The sequence below is a fragment of the Pinus tabuliformis genome, chromosome 2_1, assembly GCF_031772625.1.
Source record: "Pinus tabuliformis cultivar Carrire ecotype Pingquan chromosome 2_1, CPIR1, whole genome shotgun sequence".
NCBI classification, from domain to species: domain Eukaryota; kingdom Viridiplantae; phylum Streptophyta; class Pinopsida; order Pinales; family Pinaceae; genus Pinus; species Pinus tabuliformis.
The window spans coordinates 65,553,006-65,570,241 of record NC_142299.1 but is presented as its reverse complement, the minus strand read 5'-3'; the positions used below and the strand labels follow the sequence as shown (position 1 = coordinate 65,570,241).

At 34.7% G+C, this 17,236-nt stretch overlaps 1 pseudogene; it reads right to left on the bottom strand.

Moving 5' to 3' along the window:
• LOC149198795 (putative glucan endo-1,3-beta-glucosidase A6) overlaps nucleotides 1–15,373 on the bottom strand; it is a 37,067-nt pseudogene extending 21,694 nt beyond the window's left edge.
• Nucleotides 15,374–17,236: the final 1,863 nt, after the last annotated feature.

Below are 17,236 nucleotides of genomic sequence, written 5' to 3'. Positions count from 1 at the left end.
GGTGGCTAGTGTTGATAATGTCAATATCATTAGTTTCCCATGATCATGGTAAGTTAGCTCATGATGAGACCTCTTATCTTTTAAGATTTATATTTTTGAATTACACTCTGAAAATTTTAAAATTAGTGGATGGGGAGGCATATTCTCTCCTTAAGAGTAATGGATGACAATTGAAGTCAAAATATGATAAAACTTCAAAATAGCCTTTATGTTTTAAAGAAAACCTTTACATGACCAATCATAGGATATTTAGATTTTATAAAGTTTTCAAGTTATGGAATATTCACAATTTAAAGGATATAAATATTTCGAAGTTAAAATGGAAAACTAAACTTCAAAGTTATAATGAGTATTTCTAATATCTCTTCTCTAATCAGTTAAATTTCATGTAGATGATGAGAGACGTCTAATGTGAAGACAAAAGTGTATTACCTAACATAAGTAGGATTAAAAACACTGGTATATACATGTGGCTATTTACATATTTACAGAAGGATAAGTATTCTTAAGAGAAATATTTTTTCAAAACTAGCCCATTAACGAGAAGGGCTTCCCTCTTTCCCTGTATATATTGGAGGATAAAGGTTGATGAGCCTAGCTTGTCAACGATCTGAAATGGGCCCAACCATAATCTCTGAAATTTAGTGTGTTTACCTTTTTCTTCATGTGCTTTATCCCATTTCAGAACTATATCGCCAATTTAAAAAGTTTTATTGTTGACTGAACTTATATAAAATTAAGATTTAACCAATTTTTGATGATGAGTATGAACTTGTTTTTCTTTATCCCCTTCTTCCTCTAGCTTAAAAATTTAGGACATTCCTAATTTTAAAGAAAAGGAAGGTTTTTCTTCAATGGATTAGACTAGGGCTAGTGATGGAATAGCTAGATTAGGAAGTAGAATAACTTATTTTCCATACACTAGTTGAAAAGGAGAAGTGCCTATAGAAACCTTCTGAGTAATTCTATCAGCCCATAAAGAAAAAACTAGAGATTTGTGCCAATTTATTTGATTTTGGTCAACTGTTCTTTTGATTATCCTGATGAGATTTTTATTAGTAGATTCTTCTAAGTCGTTTCCTTGAGGGTAATAATTTGCAGAATACTTAAGTTTAAAACCTCTTCTAAGAGAAAATTCAGTAATGGAATTTCTTGAGAAATAAGATGCATTATAAAAAACAAGGGCATGGGGAAGACCAAACCTGGTAATGATGAATTGATCAATAAATTCGATAATATTCTCAGAATTGGCCACCTTGAGGGGTATTGATTCCACCCTTTGGTGAAATAGTATGTAGCAGTTGAGATGTATTTATGCTGTTTGGAAGAGTTAGGAACAATCTCACCTATTATGTCCAATCCCCATTGTTCAACATGTTGTTCAATGTTAACTGGCGACACCAGTAAGGATGGTTTCTTCTGTGTTCCTGAAGCAGTTTGGCAGACTTTAAATTTTTTAACATAGCCATGAGTGTCTCTAAATAAAGTCGGCCAATAGTATCCAACATGTAGAATTTTATGAGCAGTGGTGTCTCCACCATAGTATCAACTTGCTAGTCCATCATGTAGTTCTTGCAAAACCTTTTCAGCTTTAGATTTCTCTAGACCTCTCAACAAAACAGAATCATAATTCCTTCTAAATAAGACATAATTGAAAAAATGATATTGATTAGATTTGAGTCTAAGAGTTATTTTCTTATTGTAATTGAGTTCTAATGGAGCATAATCGTTTTTCAAGTAAAAAATAAGATCAACATATCAAATTCAGTATCGATGGGAAATACCTTTGTGATTTGGACATTATTACATGAAGCTTCATTAGTTGAGTTCTTATCATCTCCACTAATCAACTTGCAAAAACCATAACCTCTGACAATTTTACCTAGTTTAATATCTAGGTCATATTCCTACAGGACGGTAACTCAATTGGATCTTTTCTCTCCTAATTATTTCTAGGTAAGTAACTGTTTGACAGCAGGGAAAGGCACAATTAATTTTGTATGTGTCTTCAGTAGGAAAGGCCTAAAACGCTTTACAGACTTAAATACTGCAAAGGCTTGCTTCTCAAACTATGAATAATTGAGCTCGACTCCCTGTAGATTGGAACTAAAGAATAAGATTGGAGCCTCTATTTATTATTCATTAGGTTGAGTTAGGACTATTGCATAAGATTTTTGGGAAGAAAAAGTATAAAGAATGAATTGTTTGGAAAAAATAGGATTTGATAACGAAGTGGAATCAATGATTTCCTAATTTATTGACTCAAATGTTTTTCTTTCGATCATCCCCCATTTGAAAATTGACTTCTTCTTTATCATGGCTTGCAAAGGAAGTACAATTTGAGAGAAGTCTGGAACAAATATTTTAACAAAATTAATTTGGCCAAGGAAGGATTGCATGGATTTTTTGTTGTGTGGTAAGGGGATTTCATATATCACCTTAATTCTATCTGGATCTATGTATATTCCTTCTTTAGACATTATAAAGCCTAAAAGTTTTCCTTCGTCAAGAGAAAAAAATGACTTTTAGGATTTAGGGAGATTCCAAACTTTCTACATCTCTCAAAAAAAAAATTTAAATCATGTAAATTATTACCTCTTTGTTTCGAATAAATTTTAATGTCATCTAGATACACTACAACTATCTTATTGATCAAACCTTTGAAAGAAATATCCATAGATCTTTGGAAATTAGCCCCAACATTAATCAGTCTGAAAGGCATTTTTTGTTAAGCGTAAGTCCCCCACTTAGTCTTGAATGTGGTTTTTAGTCTGATCTGGATGTACAAGAATATTAGTGTAACTTGAAAATCCATCTAAAAAAGACATTAATTCAGAACCAGCAATAGATTGTAAAATTTGTTCCATTGGAGCCAAAGAAAAGTTATCATTTTCACAGGTTTTGTTTAAATTTATGAAATCTATACAAATACGAATATCCCCATTGTTCTTTCTAAAGAGCACAAGGTTTGAGACCTACTTGGAATGTCTGATTGGAAAAATGATTTTAACTTTAAGAAGCTTAATCAGTTCAGCTTTAATCTGAGTTTCCAATTTAGGGTCGATTTTCCTGAGCTTTTGTTGGATTCGTTTGACATTTGAAAGGATAGGAAAAGTGTGTTGAATGATGGATGTGTCATAGGTTTTTAGATCATCATAATTCCATGAAAATATATCCTTGTATCTTTTCAACAAATGAATGAAAGAAGATCTTTCATCTGGTGAAAGTCCAAGGCCCAAATTCATGTTCTGAGGTTTATGATCAGATCCTAAGTTAACTAATTCAAATCTCTGAGTTGAACTTTGAAGTTTTCAATTAGTTACTCTTTTGAACCTATCTTTAAAGTCATATAAATATTCCAGTTTAACTATAGGTTTAGGTAAATAATTTTCCTTAGAATATTTATTCAACTATTTGTCATGTTTATCTTCACTGATAATCTAGTAAGACCCTTCAGATGTCAGAAAAATCAATATGTCTTTGCCATCATTAAACAATTGTGAATTAGTAAGATTGTTTGGAATGGAGGGGTGAAAAATCAATTCAATAGAAAATCTATCTAGATTCAAATATTCAAATGGAATGAGTTTGGAATCAACATTTTCTAGAAGGCTAACACTAAAATTTTGTATTCTTGAAATAAGAGTTATGTTGAATGCAGTGAAATGAGATGTGAGTTCCTCGATCAACGATTGTTAATGCTTAAGGTGACTAGAAACAAAATGGATGTTATTTCTAACTTGTTTGATAACAATTTCCGAGTCACCAAAAACTTTGAGATATTTGATATCAAGACTAATAGCTTTCTATAAGCCATGTATCAATGCTTCATATTCGACAACATTATTGGTAGAGTCAAACTCTAATCTGTAAGCTAACATAGTTTTTTATCCATGAGGATTAATGAAAATGCAACCATCTCTTGATCCTTCATTAGATTTCGATCCATCAAAATAAAGGGTTTAAAATGACTTGTCATGCTTATTTACAAGATTATTTACAACATTAATACACTTAGAAAATTTGTTTGGGAGAAATTTTCAATTTGAGATGAAACAAGGTCAACTAAAAAAATGAGATTCTTATGTTTGAAAATTCCCAAAGAAATAATTTCCAAGAATATTGTTTGTAAAAACTATTGATTCGTTTTCTTCATCAAAATCAGTCACTAAATGTTTCATGTGTTTTCCCTATCAACACGAATTTGATTGGGTTTTCCATTGTAGGGAAGCCACATGTGTGATCAATTCATTGCAAAATAACCATGTAGTTTTATAGACCAATCTTTTCTTAGAATAAGACCATAAAATTTAGGAATGTCCACAATTACTATATCTATTATTTGACAAACCTTTGAATTGGAAGCTAATATTATTAAAACAAAATTTATTTCTCCCAAAACTTTGAATTTTTTGTGATCTAATTGAACAATCTGAACAATAGATTCCTGTGGTGAGATATTCAATGTAAGACATACCTCATAAGCCATGACATTTGATGATGCACCAAAGTCTACTAGATAGTTATGAACATTTTTGTTCAAAATCTCAAAAGTCAATAAGAAGGGTGGATTATGAGACTTGGATCTATCATTGATCAAAATGGTATTCGATGAGTCAATCTTATTTGAAGATACATTAGGAGGTTTATTTGTCTTTTTTGAGGTTTTTGTAATGACAATGGTAGGTAATGGAGATGCAGGAACTGCATTCAATTTTTTAATTAAAATCTTATGCTGATATTTTAATTTACTAACATCATAAAGAGAAATGTTGGATTTGACCTTTTTCATGTCCAACGATATTATATTCCACAATGTCAAAGATTATGAATGTCTTGGATAAAGAAGGAGATTTGGGAGTAGTTGGAAGAGAGTCTGAAGAAGGAGTAGAAAACTTATTAATTACACTTTTTTATTTATTAGGGAGAGAAAGGGAATTCTGTTTTTGATTTGTTGGAGATGAATCAATAAGTCCCTTAATTTTAGTACTTGTTGGTAGGGATTCTTCTTATTCTTCATTTTATGAAGTAGTTACGATAAAATCCCATAAACAATAAGCTTTTGTTAACTCTTCTTCTTGAGATTCTTCAACAGATAAAATTGATTCTTCCTCTTCATCATCTTGATTAGATTTTACATTTGATATAATGGTAGTTGATTGTGACTATGATGGTTGAGTCCTTTTGAAAGGTTGAAAAGGATTTTTAGAGGTTTCAACTACTCATTTTTTAATTTCTACCATTTCATTTGACATTATTTTCAAAATTTATTTTAATCCTCTTAAGTCAAAAGGATCCTTGGGAGATTTCTTCTTGAATTCACCCTTGAAAATAACTTTTTGGCTTGCTTTATTTCATCATGTGCAATTTTCTTTTAAAGGGAAAGGATTCTCTTTTCTATAGATAGAGCTTCTTTCATGTTATCAAGCATAATTGTTTTGTTGGCTCTATCTATGAACATAGAAATATTTGAAGGAAGAGCAGAGATATACCATTCAATCTGCACATCAGTCCCTAGTCTAGAAGTGGTTGGGATCTTATTTAGCAATTTGTTGAATCTAGAATTAAAATATTTGATTCTTTCATTTGAATTGGTCTTAAGATTTGATAAATCATTAATCAAAGTGGTAGTTGTTCAATCATCACCAAATTTCAACAAAAAATGCTCTTCGAACATATCCCAATTCATTATTGATCCAGAAGGAAGAGAAAAATACCAGGATCCTACAGATCCTTCAAATGTGTATGGAAAGAGTCTGACAACACAATATTCTTCATTGACTTCCTTCAGATTGATGGATAACATAAAATTATGAATATGTCCTTGTATAGGGAGGTCATCATTGGGATTAAACTTAGGAAAGCACCTCTCTGGGCGATTGGGAAGAGTGTGTAATGGTGGATCCATATGTATTTCCCCAGGGTTATTCCATGGTATGTTGGTCATTCTGGGAATACTTGGAGTAGAAGAAGTAGTAGAAGATGAAGGAGATGGCAGTGTTTGAGTCATTGTGGAAGATTTTATTGTAGTACTACTAATTATAGTTACACTAGACAATTGTGTTTGAGGAATCTGAAAGGATAGGATGAGTGGTTGATTAGAAGAAGGCAAAGAGGATGTGGAAGTGGAAGGACCAAGAAAAGGAGTAAGAAGGAAAGATGGTGATGTAATCTCGCTAGCAGAAGAATGATTTTATGGCATAATTTTCTTTCTCCGATGAGTGGTTAATGGTAATTCAAAAGGTTTAAATCCAATTTTTTCCCTCTGCGATCTAGTTAATACACAATAAAACTGTAAGGATGAGGAGACCCTTCCTTTAAATATATCACTTTGGACAATTTTCTCTCTAGAAATAGAAATTCCTTCCAATTTTTGGATTAAAGACTGAAATTCATGGGATTCAATTGGTATTTGAGAAGAATTTTGGCCAACTAACTCTGGAAGTGTGCTAGGAGTTTTAGTGGAATTTTGAACAACTTCAGATATTGGATTAGGAGATTTAGAATGTGATCTGGAAGTTGGTGGTGATTTTGAGGGAGAATGACTCTTAAAATGACCTTTTTATTTAAAAGTGGATCTTCTTGCCATTCATAGTCTGCATTCCATCCTTCTAGCGCCAAAAATGTTGAAGGTTGGAAAATATTTGCCTCAACATCAAGGGAAGCCACCCATTTCAGAACTTAGGGCAGCTCCTTATCCATTTGGAATGGTGGCATTGACTAGGATTGTGGGACTAGTTTTATAATATATATATATATATATATATATATATATATATATATATATATATATATATATCTATATATATATATATATATATATATATATATATATATATATATATATATATATATATATATATATATATATATATATATATGTGGGACTGAGTATGTAAGTGAAACTAAGAAACATAAATATATAAACTTAAACTATTATATCTTGGGAAGTCTTTTTCTGGATATGTGACTTATAAAGATCTCACATTAAATATGAAAATATAGATTATCAAATTGTTTGCAAGGTTGCAACATATAAAGATGACTAATTTGATGAAATAGTTAACTATATTAGTTGTTGAAAAGACATCACACATATCAGATATTCCAGTTCATTTATATACTTAAGAGTTTTCAATTAAATACACCAGTAGTGACAAAACTTAATCAATTGCATAAATGTATATGAAAAGCACAAATATAGTAACCATTCAAATGATAAACATAGTTATGATATTAAGATAATAATACCTGATGTTAGTGCCTAAATCTACCTCAGGCTAAAGAAAGGTAGGTCTAGGGTAACATCAAACCACGCTTAACCTGGTGGCTAGCCCTACCAGGTCAGGAGAGGGCTCTCTCCTTGTCAATCTCAATTAGAATATGGCAACTCAGGCATGAGATGACCGAAAGTTAATGCTGATTTTAGGATAGGTATATTTTCTCAGAGGATTTGATTGATTTTAATGGTTGGTTGTTGGATCAAATGAGGAATGTAGCTTTGGGTCCGGGAAATCAACTCAGATTTGCAGATGTTTTTGTGGGGTGAGGTAGGAAAGTGTTTTGACACTTTGAATTGAATGTGATGGTGAGTCTAAAGACTGGTGAGGAGTTGGAGAGGGCATGCAAAATTCATGAGTCCTCTTCAAACAACAGAAAACATTTAAAACTAAATGTAACCTCAAGGAAAGGCACTGAATATCAATGGATTCCACCTATTAATCTTTATTAATTTAGTTATGAAGAAAAAGATAGATGCTGGAACATATACACATAAGAGACACTGAATAACAAAAGAAGAAACAACGTCAAGACACATTACCACAAGAATCCCACAAAATTCTACAAAACCCTGGCTCATTTCCTTGCCAAACTGCATAAGTGATTTACAATGGAGCTCAAAGCATCCACCTGAGTCCAACCTTTACAAATGACTAATAACGTACAAGATATAGGCATCAAACCACCTATGCTAGCCATCAGGGGTCGAATCCATGAGTCAAGGAGCTGTTTCAACAACATCTAAATGGAGAGCTAGAAAATAAGCAGTGGAACAACTTGCCTCTAAAACTATGGAAACTGATTCATCCATCCTCAAACCAATTCTAGCTAATGTATCTACCCCCTCAAGTTAGTTTTCATCATATTTACATCATAGTACATCATATTACATCATTAATTTACCAAAGATAGAAGAAAATTCAACTGACAGCAAATTAGGCGAAATTCTGAGTTTTTGGGCAAAACTGGCAAAAATATGCCTGATGCGCAGTGCCTTGAGCTTGATGTGTAGTTCCACTTCAAGGCTGCATTTGGAGGCCTTCCACTTCACCAAATCAGGCCCAAGATAGCTTTTTGGAAAGCTCTGCCTGTCTACTTTCTGGAACAACTGGAATTTTTGGATTTGGAGTCCATTCACCCCTTCAAAAATCATTTCTCCCAAGATTGGTTCCTGTGGATCCAAAGAGTGGCAAAGAGGGCAATTTTTAGGTGTTTTATTCCCTTTAGGTGACCTAGATCTCCTCCAAAGCTTATGAAATTTTTTGGGTTTCATTATTTTTCCACGAAGAATCCAAAAATGCAAGCCATTTTGGAAAATACCTATCCAATTCGTATGTTTTGAATTACAAAATTGTGAAATGACAAAATTTTCCCAAAATTTCTTCAAATTTGGCAACAGGCAAGCCTACTAATTACTTTGCTGAGCCAGTGAAGCTTCAGCCAAAATTTTAAGTTTATCTTGTTCCATTTTGGCTCTCAAGGCTCTCTTTAACTTAGCTTTTAGGCTATTTATCCTTGTCTTGCAAATTTTATTCCGAGCTAAGTAATGATAAGCCATGTGGCACATCAATTTCTTCTCTTTGTTAGCTTTATCAAGCATCTTCTCAATGTGGATATTCACTCTTTCCAACCATGATTCTTGATCAGCCTCAATTTCTTGCTCAAGGGGTGTCATTTTGATTTTTCTTCTCTTTGCCACTTGCTTGTTTTCTCTAATTGCTTGCAACTCCATAATAGTTTGTTTGTCCTCCAGTTGCTTGTTCTCTTGCTCAAGAAAGTTAATGATCCCTTTGGCCCTTTCAAGGTCGAGTGATAATGCTTGGATTTCTACCTCCTCTTTGATGATCATATCCTTGAGTCTTGAGCTTTGAGAGCCCAAATCAGTGTCATCCTCCTCAACCAAGATAAAATCCCTGTCCTGTCCTTCAGGAGGGCCCTCCTCATGCATCTATTGCTTTCCTTTGTCTTTGCCTTGTACCTTTTCATCTGAAGAAGAAGGCAAAGCCCCTTTCATCCCTAGTGAAGATAACATTTGCCTGTGATCCGGTGAAGAAAACGAGACCCCTTCCACCCCTAGTGGAGATAGTACTCGTTTGGCAGCTGCAAAAAGCATCCTAGTGCCACTTTCATAAGTAACAAACACAGGAATATGAGCCTCTTGATTTTTTCTTTCAGGCTCTTTTTGTTGTCCGGAAGGTTCACCTTCCTCTTGAGGATCTGCAAATACTTGAGGCCCCTTGAAGCTTTCATTGGCAATGAAAGTTTCCCATGACACTCCCATCTGAGTGAGCTGATACAAAACAACAATTTTGATGACAGCAAAATGATAAATACTATTGAGCTACTATGGGTATGGTTTTCTTTTTGCAATCACAGTCATCCTCTCTATGTTTTTGCATATGAAATATGGAATACTCATCATTCTGACCTTGGTGAACTGCATAAGTAACCTGATATGGTAGGCATAAATTCTGGAGAACCTACCGTCACATGTGAAGTATTTGATGATGAGTTTCATGAGTGGAACATACCGGTCCTCCAAGAACTTGAAAGGAAACACCCTGCTAAGTTTACCATGATATTTGGCCTTGATATATGGTTCATAATGCTGTTTGCTGATATTCTGCCTTTTGTTCTACTTTTCCCCTACATCTCGCATTCTAGTAGCTTCTGCAATAATAGCTGGTGAAAGAGTGAAATTGATCCCAACAAGGTGCACCACATTATTCTCCATGTTTATGACAAACTGCCTTACTAACTCATGATGCTATCTAACCCTCTCAACCATCTCACAAAATTCAAAGCAAGACTTATATCTGAAACATGTAGTAGCAAGGGGGCAAGCAAGGAGTTCAGTCATGCTAATAGGTTCCTCTCTAATAATCTTTCCACCCTTGTGAGGTCTCCTAGGCTGTACATTTCTTTCCCTTGAGCTGTCACTAAGTGTTTCTTCTTCATAACTTGATTCACTACTTCTTGTCATGCTGCTTGTCTTAGGGATGTGATGTGATGATGATATGGTGGAAAATGATAATGGATGAAGACAAGGAAGATGAGTATGAAGAGATTATACAAATGTGGAATGGAGTTGGGGAATGAAGGAAGTTTTGGAAATTAGGGTTTTAAGAGGGACTTAGGGTTTGATGAAGGGAGTGAGTTTTCTTAGGGGAGTCGGATAGGGAAAATGGAATTAATGGATTGATTTAGAGAAATGAAGTATATAAAATGGTAAAAAGATGTTGATTTTGGTTATGGAGTGAAAGTTTTTACAATGAAATGGAAATTTATGAAGACAAGCTAGGGTTTGATTTTCAAGATGAAAAACTCATGAAGAAAACATGTAGAAGACCAAATTCATCTCAAGATCAATGAGAACTCACTTGTAGGAGAGGAATGTAGCGTTTTTGAAAGTTTTGGGTGATTTGGAATGGTTTTGGCACCTTCTTGGTTGATGCGCAGTGCCCTCCTAATGCATAGCACCTTTGTAATTTAACATTGGCTAAAACCCGCTGATGCGCAACGCCAAGCCTCTGATGCGCAGCGCCAGGCAGATTTGCTACAAAAATAGGGTTTTCACCTTCCTTTGCTCAATTTTCCTCCAAATTGCGATTTTAGCTCTTCAAGGATGTCTTGCACAATGAAATAGATGACTAGCATAATTTCACTTTATATATGGATGCCTTTTAATTTTTCCTTATTTCAAACCCATTTTTATAAAGTCATAGTCACTTTTTCTCAAAAACTCTATTTTTCTTTTGAAGTGTGACTTTTCTTGATCAATTGATGGAATGATGCATTGGTGCTTTTGTTTTTGCAGTGGTTGGAGTTGGCAAGGTGACCAAGGGAAGTTGTTGAACTTATTACATATAAAAACACTTTAAATTACATAAAATTTGTACATAAAATAAAAAACTTTGTTTTCACCTCAAAACAGAGTTTTGAGGTAAAAACCATTTATTTAGCATATCATCAGTGAATTTATGATTCTATGAACTTGTAAAACCTCCTCATGAGCGTGCTGACCATTTATTGAGTTTTGGATGACCCTGATGGAAAACCCTAGACCTAGTGACACTAAAACCCTAAAATTGACTTTTGAAAATGAATTGAAACAAAATGACAGTAAATGACCTAAAGCATGTGAAAACAAGCCAGCAGGTGAGTGTCATGAGAGAAATTGACATAAACCAATACCATCAGTTGATCCATGACCTAATGGAATGCAGCTGATCGGATGGGACACCTAATATGCATGCAAAAAAAAGAAATTTGATCACTGATGGAGGCCCGATGAAGATACCGAGACTAATAAAAAATATCTCCTCCATAATATCAATGATTTTAAATGTATGGCATTATGAAAGTTCCGATAAACGGACATAATATTGCATTAAGTGGAACTTATAAATAATTGGGTCTGGATATCAGAGATTTTAAGATATGCACGATATCAAAAGTTCTGATTGAGAGTGAATGTGATATTCCATTGATTTCTTTTTGATAACTACGTCAAAGATCAAATATGGATGACTATTGCATATCGGAGATAAAAGCTTTAGCGATATCAGAGATCGACAATCGAGGTTTTGAAGGTCAGTGATATGAACATCATTTTAAAAACACTGATATTGGAATCCCCAATATCCTATGTGGCAATCTTGTGGGGTCAGGTTTTTCTTATTATATTTGCAATGGAGAGTGTTTATAATTTATAGGCTTTAAGCCTTTGAAAACTCAATTGGAGGATGTTATTTAATAACAATATTGCTTAAAAGGAAATGTTACCCTGTTTGAAATACTTCGATAAATTTTGGGATGAAGGAGACTTAAGGTTCCAATAAGGAGAATTTATCATTTTAGTCAAGTTTGTGGATGGATGAAACTAATATTATCTTTTTTATTGAAACTTAAAGGATTTTATCCTAAATTAAAAAGGGTCCCCCATATTTTATGAGTTCTACTATCAACCATATTGGTGGTGGGGAGGGGGAGGGGGGGTGGTTGTTGAGTAGTACGAAACGTCCAAAACACAGTCATGCATCAAATCTGGTGCATTGTAAAACACAACTGCACCAGAATCAGTGCACAAATACCTATGACGCACCGTTGTTGGTTCAAAAATGTAAATTTACGTAGCGGCGTGTCACACTTATGCACTAGTGAAAACGTATAAAATTTTAGTACCAGTATGGAACATTGACGTTATGAAACACATTGAGCTATAACTATATGTTTAAATATTATTTGTGCAATGCGTTTGATAAATATGATCGTGCCGATGTGAGAGGAACATATCAACCGCACCGAATTTGTGATGGTGATTAAGAGGCATTTGTTTGACTTTCAAATAGACTTGGTGATACATTTTTGTTCCCTATTTAGATTATGTGAATATATATATATATATATATATATATATATATATATATATATATATATATATATATATAGATATATATATATATATATATATATATATATATATATATATATATATATATATATATATATATATATATATATAGATATAGATATATAGATATATAATGTATTTATAACAAAATTATTTAAAGTAGACAACTTTTTATCCTTGTGAACATGATGTAATATTAGTTAGGATAAATGTGAAGATGAGTATGTGGAAAAAATAATGTTTTTTGAGTTTTTCATTAAGAAATAATCGAATATATTATTTGTCAAAAGTTTAAATCTAACATATTATAATTTTTGTATTATTTAACTCATATTTATTATTAAAAATAGTTAAATATAAGTCGATACAATAGCAAATAAAGAACCAAAATAGCATCAAAATGTTCTATATTTATTACTAGAAAAAAAACACTCATCTCTTTAAGTGAGAACTTCCAATATAGCAAAACCCCAACTACAAGTAACTTCACATGAAGCCTTATGTTACATTTATTTATCCTCATCTTTAGAGAGAGAAATTTCTAATTTAAATTGGTAAGAGTTGCTATAAATATTAAATTTAAATTTCTTGAAAATCTCATAACTTTAGTAATGAATTAAATTTTATAAAAATAGATTTGTTTAAGTTATATGAAATCTAAATTAATTGCGCCAAGAGGCACTCTACAACTCAGTATGGGAGAGACGTTGTCACATAACGTTACATTTAAAAATAGTAAAATAATAATCTAAATTAACAAATTAATAATAGTAATAACAAAAGAAATGAATGTCGTCCATAACTACAATACTTCAATTTACACCTTAATCTTATATACTTTATATAGAAATATAAAGTAACTAAAAGAAATAAAAACTTTTATTATGAGGAAGAAATGTAATGAGAAAAAAAAAAAAAATTTACTTTTTAAGACAAGTAAGAAATTTAATTTTTTCACATGACAATAAAAAATATTATTGATATTACATTATGTGTAATTCATTTTATGTTCCATTTACATGTGATATTTAAAACCAAATATATTTATAGAATATATATATATATATTAAACGAAAATGGATACTGTTTGTATTAAAATAAATCCAAAGCCTGTTAGCCGGTTACATTTAGGAAGCCCATGAACTGGATATCCTTAACATATAGAAAAACTGACTTCCTAACCTTAATATTCTGAATCTTCTTAACTCCGTTAGTCAAGCCTATTTCCCTAATTTCCCCATGCTTGTGAATACAGACAAACTGCTGAAGTAAAAGATAGTAATACATGAGAAACCGAGTTAAGGGATTGGATCCCAATCTTCAACCTCGTCTCTTATCCAGGTGCATGTAGGAAGGAAGACCGCTTTGTTGGCTTCCACATCCGCTTCCTTATTATTCTGCCGAAGAATATGGAAAAAAATTCACCTGAAGAAAGGAACCTACTAGCTTCCTTATTCTGGCAACCACTCTTGCTAGCTAAAAGTCCCTCGGGGACGTGTTATCCACAAGAATTCAAATCAAGGATTGGGAGTCACCAAGAATATTGACTTTCTCAATACCAAGAACCTGTAAATATTTAAGACCCTGCAATAGAGCCATGGCCTCAACTTACATGTTTGTACTGTGGCCCAGGCCCCAGGCATACCTGTTCTCTATGCAGCCATTTGCATTCCTGATGACACCCCCCGCCCCAGAAATTCCCGGATTGCCTTTGGCGGCCCCATCAAAAAACAAGGAGGAACTGTCACAATTATGGAGCCAAATGCGGAAATCGCCCTCAGCAATCCTAATCTGCCAGTTTTTCGTAGTTTGGAATTGTCTCTCCTCCTCAGAAAGCTGAAGGCCAAGCTTGCTCCCCCACGCCAGTTATTGAGGGTTTAAATTATTTTTTCCTAGCTTCTCAAATTTCTCATCGAGAAATTACTTGAACAAGTCGTTGGATTTTGACAAAAAAAGGTTACCCTTCTGCACTTTTTCTTGAAACATTCTATGGTTGCGCTCAATCCATGTTTGCTAGAAAATAAATTTTGGATAAACCGTCCAAGCTACCTTGAGCCATTTGTTATTGGAGAGTTTTCTAGGATAGGGATGAGCCCAATCAGCAAAGTATCTAGCAATCGAGTTTGGAAGACGAACAGAGGATCCCCATGAGGAAAACGCATCAGCGCAAATACTCTTGGCGAACCTGCATTCAATCAATAAATGAGTGGCATTTTCCTCATTTTCCAGACAAAGATTACATCTGGAAGGGCCCAGGAAGCCTTTCTTTTTCAGTCTATCCTCAGTTAAAATGTTGTTTTGGCACAACAGCCAGTTGAAAAAATTGATTTTTGGCACACATTTCTGCCTCTAGAGACCTCGCCAAGTCGTTGGGTAGCAAGCAACGTGGAGAATTTTTCTGAGTTGTGCATAGCCTTGTGCAACAGTATAAGAACCCGTTATAGAGCCCCAGCCTCTCTTGTCTTGTTCCCTGATGCTCATTGGGCTCATTCCCTCCAGCTTAGTCAGCAGGAATGACCACGCCTGATCTAGAGCATCTGGCATTTGAGACTTCGTCCAGCCTACCCATGAATTATCCTTCCAGCTAGAAATATCCCACAAAGTTTTGATGCCACTGTTTAACGTCCAGCTTTGAAGCTCATAAAGCTCTTGGACTTCACCCAAAGGTTCTTTGCTCATGATTTTATCAGTCCAAATATTAATGAGCTTGCCATTACCTGGGATCCAATAGGAATTCTTTTGTACCAGTGGTAAGGCCTGCATGCAAAGCCTCTAAATTTGAGAGCCTTTGCTAGTGTGGGTGAGGTCATCCAAGCTTCGTAGCCTCTGAACCCTGAAATATTTCTTCCATAACGCCTTTTGGGCCCAGCCTGGTTTCAGAACTATTTGTCTCCATTGAATCTTAGCCCCCATAGCAATATTTTGAGTCCTCAGATCCTTGAAATTCAAACCTCCTTCTAGCAGAGGTTTGGCAACTTTGTCCCAACTGACAAGGGGGATCTTCCTGTCATTTTGCTTGCCTCCTTTCCAAAAGAACCTTCGAATCCATTCCTCCATCTTCTTGAGAATGTTGGTGGGAACCAGCATGGCCGAGAATTGGAAGATGGGTAGGCTAGATAGGATAGACTTAATAAGCATTGTTTTCCCTGCAAGGTTCAACCATGAGAAGCCCCAAGACTGAATTTTTTTCTTAAATTTCTCGACCATTGGGAGCCAATCTTTACTGGAGTGCCTCCTTTGGAAGATAGGAAGGCCCAAATAGATGAAGGAGTTCCAAGAAGCAGAGCCAGCGAAACCCATACATCTGGAAATTGAGGAGAGCTCGCTGTTGGAGATATTCCAGCCATAAAAATGGCATTTTCCTTCATTTAGTTTTCTACCCGAAGTCCCACAGAAATCGTCCAACACTTTTCTGAATCTGGAGGCAGAGTACACAGAGGCAACACCCAACAAAAGAGAATCATCAGCGAACAATGCATGATTGATATCCTTGACACCTCGAGCGATCCTAAGACCCATAATTTCTTGGTCTATCTGGCACTTTTCTAAATAAAAACTCAGAACTGAAGCTTGCAAAACAAAAAGAAGAGGGGAAAGAGGACAGCCATGTCGTAGCCCTCTAGAGGCTTTAAAGAACTTCGTTTCTCTTCCATTCACCAGAGGGGAAATCTAGGGCTCAGAGATGCATGCCCGGACCCATCTGATAAACTCTTGACCAAACCCAAACTTTTGCATCACGCCAAAGAGAAACTTGTGACGAACTTGGTCAAACGCATTAGCAAGGTCCAGCTTGAACACCATACCTTTTTCTTTCCGCTACAAGCTAGAATGAATCACCTCTTGCACAAGGATTATGTTATCCATGATTTGTTGGCCTTGAATGAACCCCCTTGGTTTTCAGGAATAATGGAGGGCAAGAGGGCCTTCAGTCTGTTGGCAATCACTTTTGTTATGAGCTTGTAGCCAATGTTGCATAACGAAATCAGACGAAACCTATTAAAGGTGTTGGCTCCCTTCTCCTTTAGAATGAGGGCAAGACAAGCAGAATTCATGCTTCCTCCAATTTTCTGGCAGCACTGAGATTTGGATACCATTCTTTGCAAATCCTTCTTCACTATTTGCCAACAGACTTGAATGAATCTGGCAGTGAAGCCATCCGGACCTGGGGCTTTGTCCGAACCCGGGCTTTGTCCAGATCCATTTCATAGAGCGCAACATTTATCTCTTTTATGGTGACTTTAGCTTCCAGTTGTTGATTCATATTTGAAGAGATCTTGGAGGGGACAACATCCAAGAACATAGTGTCCTGGATCATTCCCTCGACTTCACTATATAGTTTCTCAAAGTGGGAGAAGGCAGCTCCTTTGATGCTTGTAAAGTCCTTATTAGTAACGCGATCTTCTTTTATTTTAGAAATTATGTTAAAGGACCTTCTAGCTTGGGCCTGTTTGTGGAAGAAGGAGCTATTCATGTCTCCCGCTCTCAACCATAGGCTACGTGATTTCTGCCTCCAATATCCTTCCTCTTGCAGACAAGCTTTGT